The 12501-nt window shown below is 32.3% G+C and overlaps 1 protein-coding gene and 1 long non-coding RNA gene across 7 annotated transcripts in view; one reads left to right on the top strand and one right to left on the bottom strand.

Moving 5' to 3' along the window:
• The window catches only part of Syx1A (Syntaxin 1A), a 229222-nt gene extending 218175 nt beyond the window's left edge, over window positions 1-11047 (top strand). For 5 of the 6 annotated variants that reach the window (XR_014133021.1, XR_014133020.1, XR_014133023.1 and 2 more), the window contains one exon: window positions 8618-11047. The gene's annotated coding sequence lies outside the window, so the exon portion shown is untranslated. The remainder of the gene's footprint in view (window positions 1-8617) is intronic. The other variant, XM_081770867.1, reaches the window with a different exon arrangement.
• LOC145694549 (uncharacterized) overlaps window positions 1-12501 on the bottom strand; it is a 167624-nt gene that overhangs the window by 72137 nt on the left and 82986 nt on the right. The gene's annotated exons all lie outside the window — the stretch shown is intronic.

The following is a 12501-nucleotide window of genomic DNA, read 5'->3' as shown; positions in this document are numbered from 1 at the left end:
ACAACTCGTAACTCTGCCCATGCTCAAAACACGACATTTATCTATGTGCATTAAGGAAGACGATACACATACTAAAAAAAAATTCAATGTAGCACATCAAAATATATACTAGACGAATTTCTTTGAAGACACCTCATTTTAAAAACAAAAGGTAGGAAAAAGATAACAAAAATGTCCGTGTTGTCAACTTAGAAATTATTTCTACATAAGAAATAAAATCTTCGATGTGTAAAGCTATTCGTCAATTACTGTGTATAAAAAGGATTTATTAAAGGTATTTAGCATCTACTCTCCAGTGATGGTATGTCTTGAGTACTGAAAAGCCAGAGGCGGTGTGGCATACCACCATATATCGTCTCACTTCGACCACTGTATATATCATATCATTCCAAAATATCGGAAAGATCATATCATTCCAAAATCCTAAACTTTAGTTTAACTTTGTGTAAAACATTTACTGGATATTTGCCTTCAGATTCTACATGTAAAGAAAGTATAGAGACACTCAGAAGTTCCATGATTATATATCCAAGGATAAAGAGAAAGATTTCTCACCCTTGAGTCCAGCATATTGAATTAATGTCACTGATTGGTACATTCATATTCTGTAGAGTTTCACTCTCTCACATACAAATTTTAAAGAATGTAATAATCTTAAAATTATCCTACAATTACATTATTCTGCTTTGCTTTCATTTTCTATGTGAATCTCATGAGTCAAAGCTTTAACATACGTACACTTATATATTATGGTGAAAAATATGCCGTGTGATGTTTTACGTTCATACTAGAGTTTTTTGATCTTGTCGTCCATTCTTTTCTTTTTTGTCCTATGTATAGCATCTCACATAAGGTCAAGTGAAGAGAAAGGGAGATGCTACTCATACGAAAAACAAACAAAAGAATGGAGGAAAGAATACAACAACATTAAGAAAAGGTAAGATTTAGATAAAGGGGGAAGAACAGCGCAATTTAAAACGCCACAAGCACATAGAATACTAAATAGCATGTAAATATAAAAAATATAGTAGAACAAGAAAATATATCTCTGAGTAAGAAATCGATATAATGGAATAAGAAAGTAGGAAGATGAGAAAGAAACAAATGTAATGGAACAAGAAAGTAGGATGCTAGGAAAGAAACAGGAATAATAGAACAAGAGATTAGGACTCTGGTGAGAAAAATTAAAAGAAACAGGAAAAATAAAATAAAGAACTAACAATGAGTTGAAATGAAGGACTGAATATGAGCTAAGAGTGAAAAGGAATACTAAAAAAGATTAGAAGAAAAATATAATAGTTGTAGTCATAGAAGTTTTTACGAGAAGAAAAGGTGAAAGCTTAGAAGGAAAAACCTTAAAATAGAAACCGATGGATATACTTGTAGAGAAGAACAGCTGGTGGCAAGTGCCTCTGCAGACGACCCTCAAGTTGGAAGAATTGCAAGTGAAAAGGCGGAATCAAGAAACAAAATATACTTCCAAATTGTTAGACTTATCCCTAAGTTGTTCAGAAGGGAGAACTATCTAAAGAAAGCTTTGGTATGAAGCTGAAACGTTACACATTGGATGTTTATATTATAACATTTGACGTATTTTTAAGTCTTGACTCAATCAGTTCACAGTAGAAAGTGGAAGCAAGGCAGGATAATATGATCGTAGGAAACGTTTACTATTATTACATTTTGGAATCAGTAAATGAAAGCTTGGAATTTCAGATAATACAAATTTATTATTCAAATACATGAATTTAATCTGACGGAGTAGAAATGGAGAAATCCTTTTTCTTAACACTGGACATGTGAATATGAAACTTCTGAGGGCTTTTTCGTGTATCTAGATGAGCATCACATGTATTTGAGTGAGTTTTGAAAATTACCCCTAAGGAGTGGAGAATTTGACTACTGGTACTATTACATATTAACTAACTAACTAACTAACTCTATGGCCTATGAAACCCGGAGGTTCAGTGCTGCGTTCACAAAAGCTCTCCACTGACTTCTATCTTTAGCTAATTGCATCCAGTTTCTACTTTGTATTCCTATCTCTGCGAGATCCATCTTAATATTACCCTCCCATCTGCGCCTAGGTCTTCCTAATGGTCGTTTTCCTATGGGTCTACCAGTCAAGACTTTGAAAGCGTTTCTACTTTCTTCCATTCTAGCTACATGACCTGCCCACCTAAGCCTCCTAGACTTGACGACCCTAACAATGTTGGGTAAACCGTATAAACTATGTAGTTCCTCGTTATGAAGCTTCCGCCATTCCCCATTCTCATTCCTCTTGGGTCCGAATATTCTTCTCAGAATCCTGTTCTCAAATACTTTCAGTCTATGTTCTTCCCTCAGAGTAAGCGACTATTACATATTTCTTGAGGAAAAAAAAAACACGCTCCTATCAAGATGATATACGAAATCAAAGCATGTCTTTCTGCTTTCAGCAGATACTTGGAGCCGAATGGCTTAAAAGATTGCCGTGATTGATAAGAGACAAGTGTTGCCAGTGCATAAGTCATAGTGTTTCTGGCAGGGGTACATTAAGGACATATCTTCCCCCACAAAATATATAGGGGATGAAATGGATGAAGGCCTTATACGGTAGAAGGAAAGAAATAGGGAGGGAAAAAGTGAATGTTGTATACGAGGTATTGTTAAAGTAGTAATATTACATTGTGTGCTTCCCTTTATGAAATTTGTCTTCTGAGTGTCATGATGTGATTTAAAAGTAAGAAAGGCTACAATTAATAGATAGTATTAAAGGTTACAATTGTTATGTAAAGAAAAAGAGTTCACGTAAGTTACCTAATGACTTCTGTGTATGGAAATTTCTAAATTTGTAGCAAGTGATTTATTAATGTGATAGAATATTATGATGACTGCAATGGTAAGATCTAAAGCAAAAGTTGTCAGTTCACAATCTTATGCTGACTAAAGTGAAAACCCACTGAAAAATATAACCAAGAAGGAAAGTAAGAGGGTACAAGTTAGATGCTAAAAGATTGAAAGAAGTGGAAGTATCGTAGATTTGTTTGAAATTTCAAGGTAAAGTAATAAATTAAGAGGAAACAGCCGCAGGAACTATGGGAGAATTTCGAAATTTTACAGGAAAAGTTACGGTATAATGAAGATAGCACAATTAAGAAACTTGGATTATAGAAGAACTAGGAAACTTAGAAAAAAAGAAAGAAAGAAAAGCGTGGAAACAAAGTTGCACTGAAGAATGTAAAATGTATGGAAAGTTAAACTGCGAATTAAGAAGAAAATCGACAAAGACAGAGAAATATGCAATAGACTGAAAGGTGATAAGAGGAATTAGAAAGTATAGAGGAATTTAAATAATGTTTGTGGAGGTAAATTCAATGGAATTAGAAATATAACAAGGCAAAACTACTGCGATAATATAGAAAGTAAGGATGTAAATGAGTCTTGAACGAGCGAAATTCAACTTGAAACAGATGGAAACTGGATAGGATACATTGGGTTGTATGCTAGAAAGAATAAACTCTGTCTTTTGGACATTAAAAAAAGAAAAGAGAGTATACGAAAACGGTAAAGAAATTGCGATACTAAGGAACAAGTTCATGAACATAACGAACTGAAGAATGAAAAGGCAGATAATACATCTGTTGCTACTTTTTAAGAATATTGAAGAAGAAAGAATTAAAAAAAATATTTGGAATTTGTTATCAAATGACCAAAGAATCGTCATAAGACTTGAATCTGAAAATTAAAATTTTATTAGCTAAACAAATCAAATATACGAGTACCATAGAACTACACTGATGCAAACACACTTAAGAATACACAGTAGGAATTCACGGATCTGGACCAAAGTTAGCACACAAGAAGAAGGTAATGGTAGATAGTGTTGCATGGCATCCATGACACATTTTGAACATGTTACAAAACATAAAATACATATTTGTCTTAATAGAACGTGAGCTACCCAAACGGCCACACAATTGTTCGGACGTGTACCCGGTCAAATCCTGTAGGCTATGTCAGTCTGGTAGATGGCCATTGTCGGATCCAGCTAGTGATCTGACACCGTTTCACTATGTTCCTCATGTACTCAATACGCCTTATGCAGAGTCGTTTAGATGTATGATTAGCGTCAGACTAAAGGCCTGACTACTGCAGGAAACATGTTAGTCGAGCTCTATAGTATGCCACTAATGCGCGTCAAAACGACTCTGCATAAGGCCCAATAAGACTAAGGTCCGGAGGTCTAGCAGACTAGATTAGAAGACATATACCGGGTACAGCATTCTGGGTTCACCTGGCGGTAGGGGATGTGAATATCCCTCTCAATAAGACTTATAATCACTATCTTCAATGGAGCTGGCGCTCACTAATCTCAATAAGGATCTCATTCACTCCAGTTTGGTCTCGCTGTTCTCTGAGACTTACGCAAGTTCGATCTCGCGTTTACTAAGGACTCGGGCTCGCTATCATCATTGGGACTCGCACTCAGACTCTGGCTCGCCATTCACTTAGAGGCTCGTGTTCATTTATTGAGTCTGAGAGCTGGCCTCGCGAGTTGAGAATCTAAGTCATCTTATCGTCTACGACACCGCAGTTCAAAGTTCATGTTAGTATTTTTATCTATCTATATGTAAATAAAAACGAAAGTGACTATGTATGTGATTTAATAACTTTTCAACCACCCGACCGATCTCGATCAAATTTTCAATATAGATGAGGTTCGGGCCTTTGATGGTTTTTATCATTTCACTTTGACGATGCAACATTATATATATATATGCCGAAAATGACGATATTAGTGTCGAATCCATAGTTTTCGGGTTCCTTAAGTTGATTGGTACCATTTTTGGTGCCCTGTATGTCCAAAATGAAACATATCCTCCCAGTGCAAAAAAACGGTCATTGTGCTAGTTTACTTATAACTTCTAGTTGCAATACTATTTAACATTTCTGTCAAAAAGTAAGTTTCAAAAATTAAGTATCAGGCTATATCCAGAATCTTTTGTGAGCAGGCTTATTATAAAAGGAAAAATAAAATATATTAAGGAACTCAAAATACTTCTGGTACTATCATATAATAAAAGTACTAAAGTATACCTTAGCGCCATGTCGAAGTTTTGGTCTGTAATATTCCTTCATTCCTTTCCTTTCTTCGATACTGCCTCATATATGTATCTCATACTTTGTTCGGAAAGAATTAAGAAGTGCCAATAGCAATATCCCCTCCCAATTAAAGAAATTATCGTGTCTTTTTTTTTTTTTTTTTTTTTTTAGTAATCCCGTTTCCTTCCGTTTTCTCATTCCACCGATTCTTCGATTATCATTCACTTACTTTAATCATCGTTTTTCCTTAGCCTAAAGAGCATAATCATAGGGCGTTAAACAAAGATTTTATTTCATTTCAATTCAATTAGAAAAATTAAAATCCAGATTTAAAAAATGAAAAGTTTTAGAGGCGTGACACTTGCTATCAAGCGAAAGATATCATAATTCTTAAGTCATAGTATGTTGTTGATAATTGTCCATCACAATATGTTAACAATACATTGATGTCATTATTAAATTATATTTATCACATTTTAGATGAGACAAGAATTATATTGTACAGGTACAGGGGAGATCTAGAAATAAACTGAACTCTGTAGATATGTGTCATACTGTAAAGTAAATATTTCTCTCGAAAGAAAAGTCAATTTAGTCTGTATTTTGAATTGTGGCTCTTGTCTCTTAGAAGTTAGTTAAAAACTACATTACCTTCTCTATCATACACAAGCTTGCGCCAAGTGACCGTTGTTGTTTACAAACACCGTGTGCGTGGGTTTTCTCGGGGTTCTCCCGTTTCCTCCTACTTTCTTCATTCCACCATTTCCTTGATTTCTCATCATCATCGTCTCCTTTAGCCTAGCGACATAAGCGTGTAACGTGAAACTTAAAGATTTCATTTTATTTCTATCATACACAACACTGAAATATAAATATTTTCTGTCACTTTGATATTATTTATTTATTTATAAGTAGTATGTGTGTACAGGGGTATGTGTGAGGTCATTAGGGAAAGATAAACAACAACAATAAACAAGACTTCGCTTTAAACGTGTAATGACGTCACAGATCGCTCCTGTTGTTTCATGTCATACTGTTTCGAGTGACACTAGACTCATCTGATTCTATTCTCCACGAACGAAGCCAAACGAAGCGAATATGTTTTACAACAGTACAAAAATAAATTAAAAATGGCAAATTAAAAATTTTGGGACTCATATGAAGTTTTCGTGTGCTTTTCGGGGGTTAGGAACCTTTTTAAAGTGTTCTCAAAAACAGTTTTACAAACGTTGTTGTATTCATACTTGTTTTTTTTTTTTTTTTTTCTGAGAGATGCTAAAACATCCAAGCAATTCTATAATATTTCACTGCATATATGGATCTCTGTTACAAAATATAAAAAACTTATAAAACCAGGGATAAAGTATTTCTCTTCCTCCCATGCTAAAGTGTACCTAAGTTCAACACTGCTGCAAGTCATAACTTTTGACATTTCTCGGCAGTATTTAATGTAATTTTTTTTTAATCATTTATTTTCATTCTTGTTAGTTATATATACTTAGATATGCCAGGAATTGGCGTTGAAGATGGGAAGGGGCGACTGAACAACATCCATTTCTAAGTTAAGTGAGAATCACCGTTTTGGACTTTGCATAAGTAATTATTGGCTTAACTTCAAAATCATTATTGTTAACATAATTATAACTTTATCAACAGTTTTCTCATAATGGGAGAAACCCCTGTACCCCACGAACAGTGATCACCTCTGAGAACAAAATATTTAATTCAAATTGATCTACAAGAATTTTTAAGAATTGTTTCTTAAAATAGAATAACCTTAATTTATTCAGACGGTAGACTAACTATTTCTAAACTAGAACTGAAAATAAAATCATCTTCCATTTTGTGTGTGTGTACATATTGAGGAATTTCAATTCTATTCACTCAATTGTCACTGACCAAAACTTTTGAATCGCCATTATTATACTTTTATTTCCCACATTGTTTATATTGTTACGGTTTACTAACTTTAATTTATCACTGGCTTGATATTATTATCTGATTATTTCTTCTGTAAAATTTCATCCCATTTTTAAAATGAAAATTTGTTTTTGTCTCTTAGTAGAATATTTTTCTCTTTCTGTTAGTTGATTTCCACAGCCGACAGTACGTGACTTGCTCATGATCTTTCTTTCGTTATCATACCCAACTAACAATTACTTAATCCCTCTTTTACTCTTAACTGTTCTATCGTGTTTGTTTAAAAGTGAGTTTTTGACTGAAAACTATTCTCTCTCTCTCTCTCATCTATTATTACTATTATTGCTATTGTTACATAACTCGCTATTTGTTACTCTATAGAACTTGCATTAAAGCCTCTTTTCTTTCCTTTCTTTTTCCAAAAAGTAGGTAACATATTTGATTAAAAAAAAAAAAAAAATAGGAAAGGACCTATCCGGTTGCAATGATGTGAACAGACTTTGAGGGAGATGGCTGAAATTCACGTGAAATGTAGAATAGACTATATAGATTATATATTCCAAAAGTAAATTGTCCTAAAATGGATGGGACAGAGTCGAAAAAACACGAAAGATTAACATTAATGCCGATGGAAAATCAATTAAAAACAAATAATTCCTCCACTTATCTCGAAAACCAAAAGAGAAAGGTGTCTGAAATTCAGCTTAAATGTAGAATAAACTATATAGATTATATATTCCAAAAGTAAATTGTCCTACAATTGACGGAACAGAGTCAAAAACCACGAAACATTAACATTAATGTCGATGGAAAAATTAATGAAAAAACAAATAATTCCCCCATTTATCTCAAAAATCAAAAGAGGGAGATGGCTGAAATTCAGCTCAAATGTAGAAGAGACTATATAGCTCCTATATTCCAAAAGCAAGTTGTCCTTAAATGGATGGAACATAGTCAAAAAGCACGAAACACAAACACGAAACACGAAAAAAAAAAAAAATGAAGTTGTCCACATATCTGAAAAACTATAGTAAGGAGATGGCTAATTGGAAGCTTACTGCAAAGACATAATGAGGAGCTTAAAAACGATGTATAGCACGTAAGGTAAATATGGATAAAACATTGTCAAAAGTCAAGTTGTTTGACTAAAATCTATAATAATGATAAATTGTATGCATCATCTTCGAATTACCCACCTGGTTCGATCCCAGCTCGCGCCGTGTGGACTTTGTGGTGGACAAACACCGTGCTCGTGGGTTTTCTCGGGGTTCTCCCGTTTCCCGCCGTCTCCTTTAGCCTAACCGGCATAATCGTGGGACGTTAAACTTAAAGATTTCATTTCATTTCATTTCGAATTACCCAGGGCGCTCCACGCGGAGGTTACGTGCTTGAAATATCTCAAATTTGGATTTATAATCTCCACACTCGATTCAGCACGTCACGTGATTTTTTGACCTGATCATGTGACAAAGTCTGGTCCTTATGGCAAATCAGATAGGCCCTTTGACTGTGATATTAATGTGTACATATTTATAGTATATTTACAAAGATGTAAATTTGATTTCTCAGCAATATTTGCCTTAATAATTATAGTTTCTTATATTTATTTCAGCTAGATCTATTCGGTTCACTGGACACAGTTCAAGATATTACGAATTCACCAATCGTCAGCAACGTTGGTGTGAAAAATTTACAATATTCATTTTTTCGACAAACTCTTCCTAGCTGTGTGTGCATGCTAGTAGCTTTTCTCATTTCTTCTTGTGTTCCCGAACAATACGTTTGTTTACTTCGATTACAAGATAAATTATTGCAACTAGTGATATACAAACCATATTATATGTTCTGTCTCCTTTTTGCTACTTATTTATTAGGAACCTAAAGTTAATACTTGAACCAAAGATTTTTTAAATATATATATATTTACTTCCTACATTTTACTTTTAAATATTATATTAGAAATTAAGTTATAGTGTATCCCAAATTTCTCGTTATCAGCAACAATAGAAACTGGATTTAGAAAAAATATGACTGAATGTAAATTTCCTATATGAGTAAATGAAAATGAGATGGTTTTTTTGTCTGCAGAAAAGTTTCTGTATAGTTCGGAGTTAAATTGAATAGTACTATAAGGCAAAATATGAGGTACACATTATTAACATTTTTAATTTGAGGAAACCTTTGTATAAATCATGTTAAACTTCTATTTGCCTCTGCTCATGGATACATTAACAGCGATTGAAGCAATCTCTCTAATATAGTAAAAAAAAAAAAAAAAATCTTATTTATCATATACATTTGCTTCCTACAGTCATTATTTCGAAATACCAAACAACAAAACCTTGTATCATATGTATTATAGGCTAAGTGACATTTATGTTTTGCAACGAAAAGATACATCCTTTTTTTTTAAGTGTACATATGCCCAATACACACAAAAATTAAGAAGAGAAGCTTGTTCAAATTTTCCTGAAAAAAAAAAAAATTATAAACTACTATTTTCTGACAGAAGAATAACCTTAATCTGCTTTTCACACTTTAATTTAGCATGCCATATTGCTGTAGCAATAACTAACTTAAAACTATACATATATATATAGTCATATAATACATATATTTGTTTTGGCAATGAGTGATATAATATTGCCATAAAGTAAACCTTTTTGTTATTGTATAGAATAATGTTGTTGTGTCTTTGTGAATGTTATAGGATATATTCCAGTTGTACAAAATATCGTGTAGCGATGTGTACGTTCCAAATTTATCATGAGATTATCTTGTTGATTAAGGAATATATATATATGTGTACCTTGGCTACATTTCCAAGGTATTAAATGAAAACGAAAAAAAAAAAATAATAATAATAATAAAAGTCGCACACTGCCATTTGGTGGTGATACTTGCAAGTCGCTCCTCTTTTTATGTTAATAATTCAATTTTAATAAATACAATGTCCATTATTTGGAGACTTTATAAAGTTAAAGAGCAGGGCTTGCGTAATAAATAAATACATACATACAAGAAATTAGTAATATGTATTGTGGAAATGAATACACTAATAAGATGATGCTCGCTTTGGTGATGGTGAAATTTAATAACTTTAACGGGATTACTTTTAAAAAAATGGAATTTAGTCATTGATTTGATAGTAGGCAAACAGACATACTTTTGTACCACGTAGTAGATCAAGATTTAAGGATGCACAATCGACATCTGTGAGATGTAGGCCTAATGTATACAGTGTTGTTTTACTCTTTAAAAAAAAAGGGAAAACGTAGATATTTGAAACCAATATCCTGAAGTCATGTAATTAGTGTATTTCTGTTTCACCCCCCCCCCTATTCTGACATAAAGTTGGATTAATATCTTCCATCATATTATTGCAGTAACTCAATTTGTTCTGGGATAGCAATGATATAAATGTGCCTGGCTGTGAAGACACCTGTTAGCGAAGTGAATCTCTTTGTGATACAGGGCCTTCTAATCAACATTACAGAGAGAAGAAACAGATACAGTCCATGTGAATGAAATAGAGTAAGGACACATTAGGTTGAATGGTTTATTTAAGAAACTGTTCGATAATTTTAATAAAGTTAATGTGTAATATTTCATATAACTTGTAAGTGTTGAGAATTATTTATTTGTAATGAAAATAAAAGTTTATACGTTGTGATTTAATAATCGTTCTGAAAAATCAAGAGAGATTATATAAGCACACTAAGCAGGGAAATGTGTTCTATATTATTTTCTTTCGAAAATTTTCATATATGTTGTGTAAAGTGTTCCAGAATGAAATAAGCTGGAAAGGACCAATGAAATCCCACATACTACTAAATATTTGCGATATTTTGTTGTTTGATAGTATTATGAATCACAACAACAGGGAGTTGCTGATGCAATAACGGTACGAAAATGTGTAGGAAATTGTATTATTAGGATGTCCATGTGATGATGTAACCGGTCACAACAGTCTTTCAACATATATGAATCCCACCTTCCCAGCAATATTAACTTTTAGGTAGATTCTATACACAAAAAAGAAGATTAGAATGAAAGTATATATGATACAGCAATTGCCAAAGAAATCTAGCATAATTATTTTTATAGGTGACCCTGTAGTGCACCAATTTGATTAAAAGACTTTCTATTGAGCTTAGAAGCATATTCTTTTTTAAATCAAAAGGAATTGTTTTAGTTTCTGCACTTTAAAAAAGGACTTTAGATGTTATAATATTTAACAAAATACAAGTCCCTAGATATTTTGTCTCGAAATATATAGATATTATATACATATATATGTAAATATGTTTAAAAATAAATACATTATACTCCAACGAAGCTTAGAAATAAAATACACGTTATAGAACTAATTGTTATTTGATTTTATAAGCGAAAAGAAAAACACCACCACAGTTTTTGTTATTTCGTCGTACATCAATAGCTACTTATAGCTAAGGAATTTCTGCGTCCCATAGACTTGCTGGAACTCTTTCATCTTCCTTAAAATGATAATAATAAAAGGAAAATGTAATGTATTTAGTGTAAATGTGTATTGTTTACTGCATTTACAACATTTTCGTTAAGATTTTCTAGTTCAACTATGAACCCATCCTTCTCAAATATAATATTGCTTGATGTCGCAGTATGGAAGAAATATAATTATTTTTTTTTTAAATGAAAACTAAAAGAGTACGGTATGTATTGTTCCATAATTATGCTCGTACTAAAATTTAAAAAAAAAAATCGTTGCAATTTAATCTAACCTTTCAACTTTAATGTGTACTGTCGCCTACAGTATGCATAAAACTTTTTATACCATAAAGTTATCACATTATTCTTTCCTAAGGAAGATTTTTTTTTAAAAAAAAGAAAAGAATCTTAATAAATCCCTTAACTTATCAACCGCGAAACTAAGCAATTTCATTTCTTTGTCAACTTAATGTGTCCTTTTTTTTCTTAAAAGAAACTCGATTTCTTTACTAAAAGTACCCAATTTTTGTATACAGTTTCTCATGTGATAAGTCAATTGATATTTACTTCGTAGCCAGAGAGTATGGATTTCAAAATATGTATCGAAATATATATATATATTAAAAAAACTCAAAAACACTTAATGTCTAAAGTATTTTCAAGTTTATTTTAATAAAGGAAGGTTTTGTGTGTTTGTAACTTTATGTCTAAATATCATTAAATTTTGTTCATCACATTATTTAGATTGTGATATAGATGCCAAACAAATGTGTATACTTAGATGAACCTTAACATACTTTATCATAAGCGGGTTATTCTTGTAATTCTATCCTATATATTCTGCATCACATCAATTTATTGTGTTAGATACATTCTCATATTTTATCCCTTTTTGTTCAAAAATTGTTGGAGCATTAAGTGTTGCGAAGAACAACCCGTGAACCAAAATCTCAATACCAAAGCTGCAAGTACTACATCCCATGTCTTGGACAAGTATTGCTAATAATTGAATATATACATATATAA

The sequence above is a fragment of the Thermobia domestica genome, chromosome 9 (assembly GCF_964235325.1).
Source record: "Thermobia domestica chromosome 9, izTheDome1.hap1.1, whole genome shotgun sequence".
NCBI classification, from domain to species: domain Eukaryota; kingdom Metazoa; phylum Arthropoda; class Insecta; order Zygentoma; family Lepismatidae; genus Thermobia; species Thermobia domestica.
Note: the sequence above shows the minus strand (reverse complement) of the source record. Positions and strands in the feature narration are given on the sequence as shown.